The 11,146-nt window shown below is 41.2% G+C and overlaps 1 pseudogene; it reads right to left on the bottom strand.

The window, feature by feature from the left end:
• Positions 1–1,157: 1,157 nt before the first annotated feature.
• LOC129397519 (uncharacterized) lies at positions 1,158–9,679 on the bottom strand (annotated as a pseudogene).
• Positions 9,680–11,146: the final 1,467 nt, after the last annotated feature.

Genomic DNA, 11,146 nt, shown 5'->3' with positions numbered 1-11,146 from the left:
AGAATTGAGAATCAAGATGTACAGGGATGCAGGAAAAGGCATCCTTAAGGTCCAGGACTGTAAACCACTCTGCTTCCTCTGGTATTTGGGAAAGCAGAGTATAAGGGTTAGGTACAGCTGGGTATAGAGGAACAATGGCCTCATTGATAATCCTGAGATCTTGCACTAACCTCCACTGTCCATTGGGTTTCTGTACTCCTAAAATTGGAGTATTGCAGGAGCTATTGCATGGTTTTACTAGGCCTTGGGCTTTTAGTTCCTTAACAATTTTTTGGAGTCCTTGTTGGGCCTCAGGTCTAAGGGGGTACTGCCTTTGGTAGAGAAAGGAGGCAGAATCCTTTAGTTTAATTTGAACGGGATGGGCATTCTTTGCTTGTCCATATTGTCCTTCTGTTGCCCAGACTTCAGGATTAATTCCTTCCTCAAGCAGGGGACAACAAATGGGTCTTCCTTCTCCTATGTTCAGGTGTATAATGGCTCCTGCTTTTGCTAGAATGTCTCTCCTTAACAAGGGAGTGGGGCTTTTAGACATAGTTAGAAAAGCATGTGAAAAGAGTAAAGTTCCCCAGTCACAACTTAGTGGCTGGGAGAAGTATCTAGTGACTGGCTGTCCTAGGACCCCTCAGATAGTGACAGATCTGGAGGACAGTTGTCCAGGACAGGAGAGTAAAACTGAGAAGGCCGCACCAGTGTCCAGGAGACAGTTAACCTCGTGGCCCTCAATGGTCAAGCATACCCGGGGCTCCGTGAGGGCGATGGCATGGGCTGGCGCTTGCCCCGGGCACCCTCAGTCCTGCTGCTGGATCATCTGGTTAGTGGCTTCTGACTCAGAGGACCTTCATTCCCTGGGGCAGTTGGCCTTCCAGTGATTCCCTTGACATAAGGGTCATGGACGAGGGGGTGGCTTATTTCTATTTGGACAATCTTTTTTAAAGTGTCCTTGCAGACCGCACTGGAAGCAAGCCCTATTAGGCATTTGATTTGCCCAGGTTTTCCCTTTTCCAGAGCCTCCAAAGTCCGCTTGCCTGAGGGCCATGACTGAAGTGGTGGCCTTTTTTTTTAATCCCGTTTGTCCCATTCCGCCTGCTCCTCCTGATCTCTATTATAAAAAACCGAGGTTGCCAAGTTCAATAGGGTTTCTAAGTTTTGCTCTGGGCCTAAGGCAGACTTTTGAAGTTTTTTTCTAATGTCTGCAGCTGACTGAGTGATACACTTATCCTTTAAGATTAGTTGGCCTTCAACAGAGTCAGGTGACAGACAGGTATGCTTTCTCAATGCCTCCCTTAGTCTCTCCAGAAAGGCAGTAGGATTTTCTTCCTTTCCCTGTGTTATAGTGGACATCATTGAGTAATTCATAGGCTTCTTCCTAGTTTTCCTTAGTCCTTCTAGCACGCAAGTTAGCAAATGTCTGCGGCACCAATCTCCATGTTCTGATTTTGTGTCCCAATGAGAGTCTACACTGGGAACTGCCTGTGTGCCTGTGGGGAATCGTTCTCTTTCCTCTGTTGTCATCCTACCATTGACCTGACTGAGATACCAGAGAATGCCAATCTCTCGGGCTGCAGTTACAGCGGCACTTTTCTCATTTGGGTTAGTGTCTGATTTAGCAGTAACATTATATATCTCCATGTCAGATCAAAGGATTGTCCTAACCCTTGTAGAACATCAGTATAGACGTCAGGGTTATCTGAGAATTTACCTAGGTCTCTTTTAATTTGCTTCAAGTCTGAGAGAGAAAAAGTTACATGCATTCTGGCTGGGCCGAATTTTCCTCCTCCCACTGCTTGGAGGGGGCATAATTGGGGAATATTGGTACTCTTTGATTCATTGTTTACCCATTTGTCTATCTCTTTTTGGACTGTTTGGGTTGAAGGGGGGGGGTCCTTATTAGTTGGGGAAGGAGTCAAGGGGATGCTGGGGTAGGGAGGTAGACTCTGAGGGCTTCCTGTGGGGCATAAATCACACTTTTTACATAATTGCGAGTTGTCTCTTAATGAAAAGAAAGTTTGTACATATGGCACTTCACTCCATTTGCCTTCTTTTCTACAAAGGAGGTCTAGCTGTAAGATGGTGTTATAATTTATACTTCCCTCAGGAGGCCAGGTTTCTCACTCTTGAAGAGGATATCATGGCCAGGTGGTACTGCAGAAGAATATAAGTCATTTCTTTCTTAGCGTCTGAGGGTCAAATTGGTCCCAATTCTCCAGAATACATCTTAGGGGCGTTTTTGCCTTGTGGGGAAAAAGAACGTAGGGATGCCAGCACCCCTAGTCATTGAATGAGCATTAGTCATAGAGCGTCCTCTATGGTCCTAATGCTTATTCCTTTCCAGGGTGCGTAACCACCCACGGACCTCTGCTTATCGGGTTATTTACACTCACTGATGTAGCAGTCCTGCACCCCTTTTCCCACCTTTCTTGACCACAAAGAAAGGGGTCCAGGCTACTGGATTCTAGTGCTCCTTTAACAGCATGCCCAACATTGCCTTTGTGCTCAGGGGTGAGTTCTAGAGCTGGGCTGGGTTCCAGAGTATTTCATAACAACCCAGCTGCCCCATCAAGATGCACTCCCATAAACAACAGTTCTTATGCAAATTCGTTTCAGAGAGGGTGTAGGTAACCTTCTGAGTCAGGATTGAGATAGTCTTTTTGATTTTGTAAGTACTTTAAGGCTTGGCTGAGTGCAAACATTTCAAAAGTTTGAGTAGACCAATTATTAGGCAATTCTCCTAATTCTGCTTCCACAAGAGTCTCCCTATCAATTATTGAATACCCATTGTGGTTTTTTCCTCAATCATCTGGGAGGAACCATCTATCATCCTGTCCTGAAGGGAGCTCTTCCTAGGTCTGGTCAGACCTTTGTATGGTAATTAAGATTTAAATCACCTGTAAGGAAATCTGCTGGGTTAAGGGAATTATCAGTGGTTAGTGTTATATTACCTTTTTCTAACAGACTAACCCTATACTTTAAGATTTTTGAGTTAGTAAGCTACCTTTTTGCTTTTTTTGGCTTAGAATAATTCTGAACTGGTGAGGTGTGCTCACAATGAGGTTTCCTCTAAAAGTTACTTTTCTACTTTCTTCTGTTAGCAAAGCAGTTGCCACTACAGATTGAATGCATTTGGGCCAGGGCCATCTGCGGGTTACTGGGTTAAGGATTTGTCATAGGAAGGCTACGGGTTGTCAGTGGTCTCAGTATTTTCAAGCTATGCCTTTGTTTACACTGACAACAAGGTAGTGTTGGAGTGTTATAGGCTCATGGAGAAGACCTTCAATTATCAATTATAGGTTTTAAATTTACCCTGGCTTTTAAAGGAATAGGGCACACTTTTTTTTTTTTTAACTATTTCTATATTTCTCTCTCTCTCTTTGACTCCTTCTTTTTCTCTCTGTCTCTCTTCTCTGTCTCTCTCTCTCCTCTCTGTCTCTCTCTCTTAGCCATTACAAACTTGGGGCAGGTATACAGCCCATGTTGAGAGCTGTATACCTAAATCGGGAGGGACACCAGGGATAAGACTCCCTGGGTTTATAGCCTAGATGCCTAAGGACACAGTGTAGAGCTTCCTTAGATCCCTTTGGAGTTACAACTTGCTAGAGGAAATGAAAGTCTGAACCATTAGTACTAGGAGGCAGGGATCAGAGGAAGTAGATTCAGAGGTAAGGAGAATTTTGGGACTACACTTTCAAGAAAGTCATGGTCAGGACCCAGGAGGTATGGGTCAGAAGGAAAGGTAGGAGCGCCCGCATGGGCGACTGTTGAGTAGAGACTTCTGGCTGCGCCATGATCTCAACTAGCTAATGCCGGGAGTTTGGGACCACAGCTTTCTGCCTCTAGTCGGCCCTTGGCTTCCCCAGGAAAACTGAAAGTGGAAGCTGGCTCCAGGGAGACCAATGTTCCCAACTCAGAAGGGTTGGGGGTTGTTAGAAAGCCCTTCCCCAGATAGCTTCACACATGAGTCTTAAGTCTGGCAGCCATGATAATTGTTTTTAACTGGCTGACAGGTGCCTGGTATTTTCCTCCAATTCTAAGGAAGGATAGGACAGAAGAGCAAGTGAAAGTGGTCCAATATTACTCACCACTTTGGAGGTCCCTTTGTGGTTGCCAAAATGTTACTGGGGGGTCCTTGCTCCCAGAGCTCCCAAGATGGTGGTGGGCTGCTTCCAAAATGGTGGTGGGCTGCTTACAAGATGGCAGCAAGCCTCGTGTTCTCTGACCTGGGGTTCTTGGCCTCACAGATTCCAAGGAATGGAATCTTGGGCCATGTGGTGAGCGTTATAGCTCTACTAGAAGCCGTGGGTCACGGAAGAGAACCGTAGAACCTAGTGACTAGTGTTCAGCTCAATTAGGACGAACCTGGGCACTTAGCCGTGCAGGAACAATGGCAAGCCTTTAGCCCGATTGGGAGCAGCAATGGGCGCCTCACTGGGTCAGAAGCACAGTGGACACCCTGCCAGATCCAGAGGGATGGAAGTCAGCGGCAGGTCTGTGACAGCAGCAAACAGCAGTAGTGGACGGTGAGCAAAAGCTCAGCTTGAGCCATAACAAACATGGACCAGAAGAGAGTTGCAAGATTTAATAGAGTGAAAACAGAGCTCCCATACCAAGGGAGGGGACCCAAAGAGGGTAGCCCCCCCCCCACACTTTTTTTTTTTGTTTCAATAGAGATAGGGCCTCACTATGTTGCCCAGACTGGATTCAAACTCCTAGGCTGAAGCAATCTCCTCCTGTCTCAGTCTCTGTCTTGCCTTTTTGTTATTGATTTGTAAGAGTTATTTGCTTATTCTGATATAAATACATATATTGCAAATATCTTCCTCCACTCTGTGGACTTTTCACTTTGTTAATGGCATCTTTTGAAAAACAGATGTCCTTATTTCCATGTAAATTTGTGCAACCTCTTTGAAAAACTGCTGAATATATATATTCTGTGACCCAGCAATTCCACTCCTAGGCTGAATCTACCTGGCCAAAATGCATATTTATGCTTACTAAAAGACAGGTTTAAGTATGTATATGGCAACACTACTCTCAAAAGCCAAAAACTGGAAACATCTCAAATGTCCATAACTAGTAAAACAGATAAACAAAAACTAGAATTCCACATAATAGAATACTATACAGCAATGAGAATGCATGAACTGTTGCTACATGCAACAACATGGATGGATCTTACAAACAAAATACAAAGGGTAAGAAGCTAGACAAGAAGTAGCACATGCTATATGGTGCCATTTATATATAATCCAAAAAAATGCAAAACTAATTTCTGGTGATAAAGGTCAGGAGAGTGATTACCTTTGGGGATAATGACTAGGAGAGGTACAAGGCACTTTGTGAGGTGCTAGTAATGTTACATTTCTAAGTCTGGGGGCTGGCTACATAGTTGTGTTCACTTTGCAAAAATTAATCAAAAGGATACATTTAAAATTTGTTATTTCTATATGTATTCTAGTTAGTAAAAAGATTTTCCTGAAATAGGGCATTTGGATCAATTAGATGGCATTGTGGATGCAGAAATAAGCACTAAAATTTATGGTCAGTTTACTTCAGAGAAATAAGCCAAGACACTTCAATGGGGAAAGAATAGTCTTTTCTTCAAATGGTGGCGGACAACTGGATATTCGCATGCGAAAGAATGAAGTTGGACCCCTACCTCACACCATACACAAAATCTAACTCAAAGTGTATCATAGACTTAAAGGTAAAAGCTAAAACTATAAAATCCTTAGAAGAAAATACAGGAATAAATCTTTGTAATTTGAGATTAGGCAATGATTTCTTAGATATAATACCAAAAACATAAGCAATAAAAAAGAAGATTGGTAAGTTAGATTTAATCAAAGTAAATAACTTAGGTTCTTCAAAGGATGCTATCAAAAAAAGAATAAACAGACTCAGAGAAAATATTTGCAAATCATTTATCTGATAAGACTTGTATCCAGAATACATAAAGAACTGATAACTCAATAATAAAAAGACAACCCAATTTAAAAATTTGAAATGGTTCGAATATACCTTTTTCCAAAGAAGATACACGAATGGATAAATAAGCACATGAAAAGATTAACATTAGCTGTGAAACAGGTTTAATAATGATCAATCCCAAGGGATGATTGCCACTGAATGGAGGACACCAAAGATCATTAAGCCAACCATCAGTAATAACAGTCCAAACACTTCTGCCCACTGCATCCTGGGCTGAAGTTTTCCTACTTGTCCAAGTCCAGTAAGACAGAACCCATTCACATGCAACAAGTTATATGAAGCAGATTCATTACTTACAGATAGGCAGCAAAGGATAAAAGAAGCTTGGATTCATTGAGAGCCAGTTTCCTAAGGCTCAGGAAAGCTGCCTGGGGTGGATGAAGCCTTGACTGCATTCCCAGCTTGCACTCCAGCTGAGCTACCTTGAAAAGCAGTCCACCCTGGGCTATATACTTCAGAAGAATATGAATCATGAGGACATCTTGTTTCTAGGGGAGGGAAACAGAGCCCAAGCTGTCCCAGACAGTTTCTCCCTATCTCAAGATGTTACATTTCCTAGTAAGGATAGGAACAAAGTCCAGGGTATTTCAGGCAGTCCTTCCCTATCTCAGGGTGTTGCATTCCCAGAGCATTCACCAGTTATTCTGAGAGCTACAGGCAAGAAGAGGGGGAGAGGCTGGGTTGGCCCAGAGACCATCAAGCATCAGCCATTAAAGAACTACAAATCAAAACCACATGAGATACCAATTCACACCCTCTAAGATGACTATAATCAAAAGGACATGTTTAATTGAATTAAGTTTGTCCTAAACCTGCCTCCATAGGTAGTTTAAGTCTGGACTAAAAGTTTCTCCATGCACAGTGAACTGTAAACTAACTTGATGTGTAAACAGACTGTAACCTACTCTTGTAGCAAGTAGCTGAGTCTCAGCCAATCACAGCAGCCAAGTTTCACCCAATTATGAGTGGCTAACTGTGTAAGCTATTTTTTTTTTCTTTTTGGAGACAGAATCTCACTGTGTCACCCAGGCTGGAGTGCAGTGGTGTGATCTCGGCTCACTGCAAGCTCTGCCTGCCAGGTTCACACCATTCTCCTGCCTCAGCCTCCTGAGTAGCTGGGACCACAGGTGCCCACCACCACATCTGGCTAATTTTTTTGCATTTTTAGTAGGGACAGGGTTTCACTGTGTTGGCCAGGATGGTCTCGATCTCCTGACCTCGTGATCTGCCCACCTGGGCCCCCCAAAGTGCTGGGATTACAGGCATGAGCCACCGTGCCCGGCCTTAAGCTATTTTTAAATAAGGCACATGCTGAGCCATAACCAATCCAGTTGTTTCCACAACTAATTTGTTTTCTGTATATCAGTATTCTTTTTCTGTCCATAAACGTTATCTGACCATGCAGCTGGAGTTGTTCTAAACCTATTCTGGTTATGGGGACCGTCTGGTTTATGAATCATTTCTTGCTCAGTTAAACTCTGTTAAATGTAATTTGCCTAAAGCTTTTCCTTTTAACGGATTGGTGTCAGAAGTGGGATCTGAAGTAGAGCTTTCAGTGACTCCCAGGAACAGCAAGCGACCAAGTGAGGCATCACCAGGCCCAACTGGGGATTGTGGTTAAGTTCTCAGATTCCAAAGCTCCACAGGTTTGTGTTTTGAGCTATCTGAGTTTGTGTGAGCAAATTTTTGACCCAGACTGTTTGGAAGTTGATTCTGGGATCATGAATAAAAGCCAATTCAAATCTTTAAGTTAAATTTGTTGGAATTTTGTCTTTTAACAATTTGGGCGAACCAGATGAGACCCAACTTCTGAGACCCCTTGTGGAATGCAGGAGAGGCACTGCTGATCTCTTTTGAGGTCCCATGTCTTCTTCATAGAGCCTCAAAGGTTGTGAGTTCCTCTCAGGTTGAGCTCTGTTCTTTTCTCGTTAAGCACTCAATTCATTTTTGGCTTTTGAATCCAGAGTTTTGTACTGTGAGAAGGCATATAACCTTTCAGGATTTGCAGTGACTGACAAGTCACTGGAAAAACTGTGCTAGGTCCAGAGTTGGATTAGATTTGATAGTTAACTGAATTGAACTCAAGAGGCCTTGGGTAACTGACTGCGTTAGAGAGAAACTAAATTGATTTGAGGGTCAAATTGATTGTCACAATTCAAGGAGTCTGAGATGACACCGTTTGGGACTCCAGCTAATTTTATGTGTCAAAATTATGAGCCCAAATTGTGTGCATTTTGGAAGAATGTGTTAACTTCACTAGAAGCAACTCAGAATTAAAGTGGCCATATATTAGTCCATTCTCCTGCTGCTATAAAGAACTGCCTGAGACTCAGTAATTTATAAAGAAAAGAGGTTTAACTGACTCACAGTTCCGCGGGGCTGGGGGAGCCTCAAAAAAACTTACAATCATGGCAGAAGAGGAAGCAAACATGTCCTTCTTTCCATAGCAGCAGCAAGGAGAAGTGCAAAGTGAATGGGGGAAAGCCCCTTGGAAAACCATCAGATCTCATAAGAACAAACTCACTATCATGAGAAAAGCACGGGGGAAACACCCCCATGATCTATTCACCTCCCAGAAGGTCCCTTTCCCAACACGTGGCGATTACAATTTGGATTACAACTCAAGATGAGATTTGGGTGGGGACACAGAGCCAGACCATATCGGGCCACAGTGGGAAAACTTTAATTTGGATACAGTTGTTTATTTGCAAGAGACATTAGAAAAGAAGGAATCAAAAACTGTGTAAAAACAAGGAGACACATTTTTTAACCGGTATGCAGAAGCATCTAAAAGATTAAATCAATCAACATTTGCTTCCCTAAAAAAATTTGCAAAAGGCATATACAAAGCTTAAACAACAACTAAGAATGTAACAAAAAAGGACGATACCCTCAATGAACTAACACTTGCTGCTTTTTCTCTCCATCTATCTTTACTTCAATACGCTGAGTCCATTAACCTTCTTGTTCAATTACCATTTCATTCTGGGGATAATAGAAAAAGGGGAAGTTAGTAGAGAATAGACTTTTCTTGCAAGTTCCATGTGCTGTGGAAAGCCCATTAAATTTTAGTCAAACTTAACATCTGTCAGTAAGTAGACTAACATCTTATTAAATTCTTTTGTCTTCTTCCAAACCCCACCTAAAACACTGCAGTCTGGGCATGATGGTTCACACCTGTAATCCCAATGTGTTGGGAGGCTAAGGTGGGAGTTCGAGACCAGCCTGAGCAACATAGCAAGATGCTGTCTCTACCAAAAAAAAAAAAAATAATTAGCAGGCATGATGGCACATGCCTGTAGTCCAAGCTATTTGGAAGGCTAAGGTGGGAGGATCACTTGAGCCAAGGATTTCAAGACTGCAGTGAGTATGATCATGCCATTGCACTCCAGCCTGGGTGAGTGAGACCCTATCTCAAAAATAAAATAAATAAAACACTGCAACTTACTTAACTTTGATACTCCACTACTTCTACTGTCTGACAGTGAAGACTATAACTATGTGCATGTAATATTAGAATCAGTGGCCCCTCGTGTTGATTTACAAGATACTCCACTGGATAATCCTGAATACATACTTTCTGTGGATGGGCCTTATTCCAAATACTCAGAAGGAAAATATCAGGCAGGGAATGCTGTTACAACTCAAACTGTATAGCAAGCCTTACCTGTTTAAGGTGTTTATTCTTGGCCATTATGTCTTAACTGGGCCTTTATCTGTATCCTCCTTCCTTGATTTGGGCAAATAATGGTATTTAGACCTAAAGTCTCAGCTCTGTGCTTTTGAGATGGAAATTTTCTACCTTATTTACTAAGCCATTCCTTTGGAAATGCAAATTTGGGTTAAAACTTTCCAATAGTTGCCCCAGCACAGTGGCTGATGTCTGGAATCCCAGCACTTTGGGAGGCCAGGGCAGATGGATTGTTTGAACCCAGGAGTTCAAGATCAGCCTGGGCAACATAGCAAGACCTTGTCTCTATTTTTAAAATAATTAATTTAAAAAATTTTTAATAGTTATTAAAAATGGGGTAAGTAAAGCAAATAGTGATGGGGTTAAAACAAAAGGTAAATCTACCAAAGATTAGACAAAACAGAGGAACACCTGCCGGTCTGCCAACATTACAAGATCCCAAATCAATTCACTCTTTTTACCCCAGTTTGGAGAAATCTTTTAAAGTCAGAAGGCAGAAATTACAATGAACAACCTAGCTAACAATTACTTAGGGTAATGATCAAACAGGTCAGTAAAGAAAAGGCCAAAGGTCCCTTGATATAACTCGCTGATGGAATGGGATAAAAGTTGTTAGGTGAACTTGTCATAGTTTCAAAATTCTTTTTCAGTGAAGTCTTAAAGTCATAATAAACTAAGAGAGATTCATAAAATGTCTGGGTTATTTCTAAGTAGGTTAAAATGCTAAAACTTTAATTTTTAAGCAAAAGTTTAATTTTACAAACTTTGGCATGTTGTTTTTATACAGTATAGAGAAGCTAATATGTGGGTCTGTTAATAAACAAAAATTGTGTTTTGAGAAAATGTTTCTAAAAATTATTTTAAATGCTGATACAAAACAGTTCAAAATTGCTCACTTCCTAGGTTTTCACTAGAAATTGGGGTTACTAATATTTAAAAATTCAAATTAATATATGGCAATTAAAATTAGAAATAAGAGAAACAAAAAAAGTAAGACATGTTTTTGTAAGTGAAGCTTAGATGAAAAGTATTTTTTTGTTTTTTTAAAAAAAGTAATTTTTTCCTAAAGTAGAATGATTGATTGTCCCAAAATAAGAAAGAAGAAAACTATAGGACAAATGACTTAAAGGATATAAAATGTAGAAAGTTTATGAATCTTAGGAAATAAATTTTATGTGTGATCAGGGTGGCTAAAATTAGAAGGGAATTATAAGTTTTTTTGTTAAAATGGAGCATTAATATCAAAAGTACACTGATGCAAAAGTAGAATCTGGTCCTCTCCGTTGAAACAGGATTTCCTTGGAGTAAGCTTCTTCTTTTAATAGGAAGTTGTAAAAGGTATTTTAGATAATTGGCCTGTGAAACAAAAGTAGTGTGTTTTATTAAAATAATTTCCTGTTCTTCATGTTGTCTTCTATTAGATCTTTGATTACTTAAGAAAATTGAGTCTTCTCAATATTAAAAGAGCTA

Source organism: Pan paniscus, chromosome 2, assembly GCF_029289425.2.
Source record: "Pan paniscus chromosome 2, NHGRI_mPanPan1-v2.0_pri, whole genome shotgun sequence".
NCBI classification, from domain to species: Eukaryota; Metazoa; Chordata; class Mammalia; order Primates; family Hominidae; genus Pan; species Pan paniscus.
Note: the sequence above shows the minus strand (reverse complement) of the source record. Positions and strands in the feature narration are given on the sequence as shown.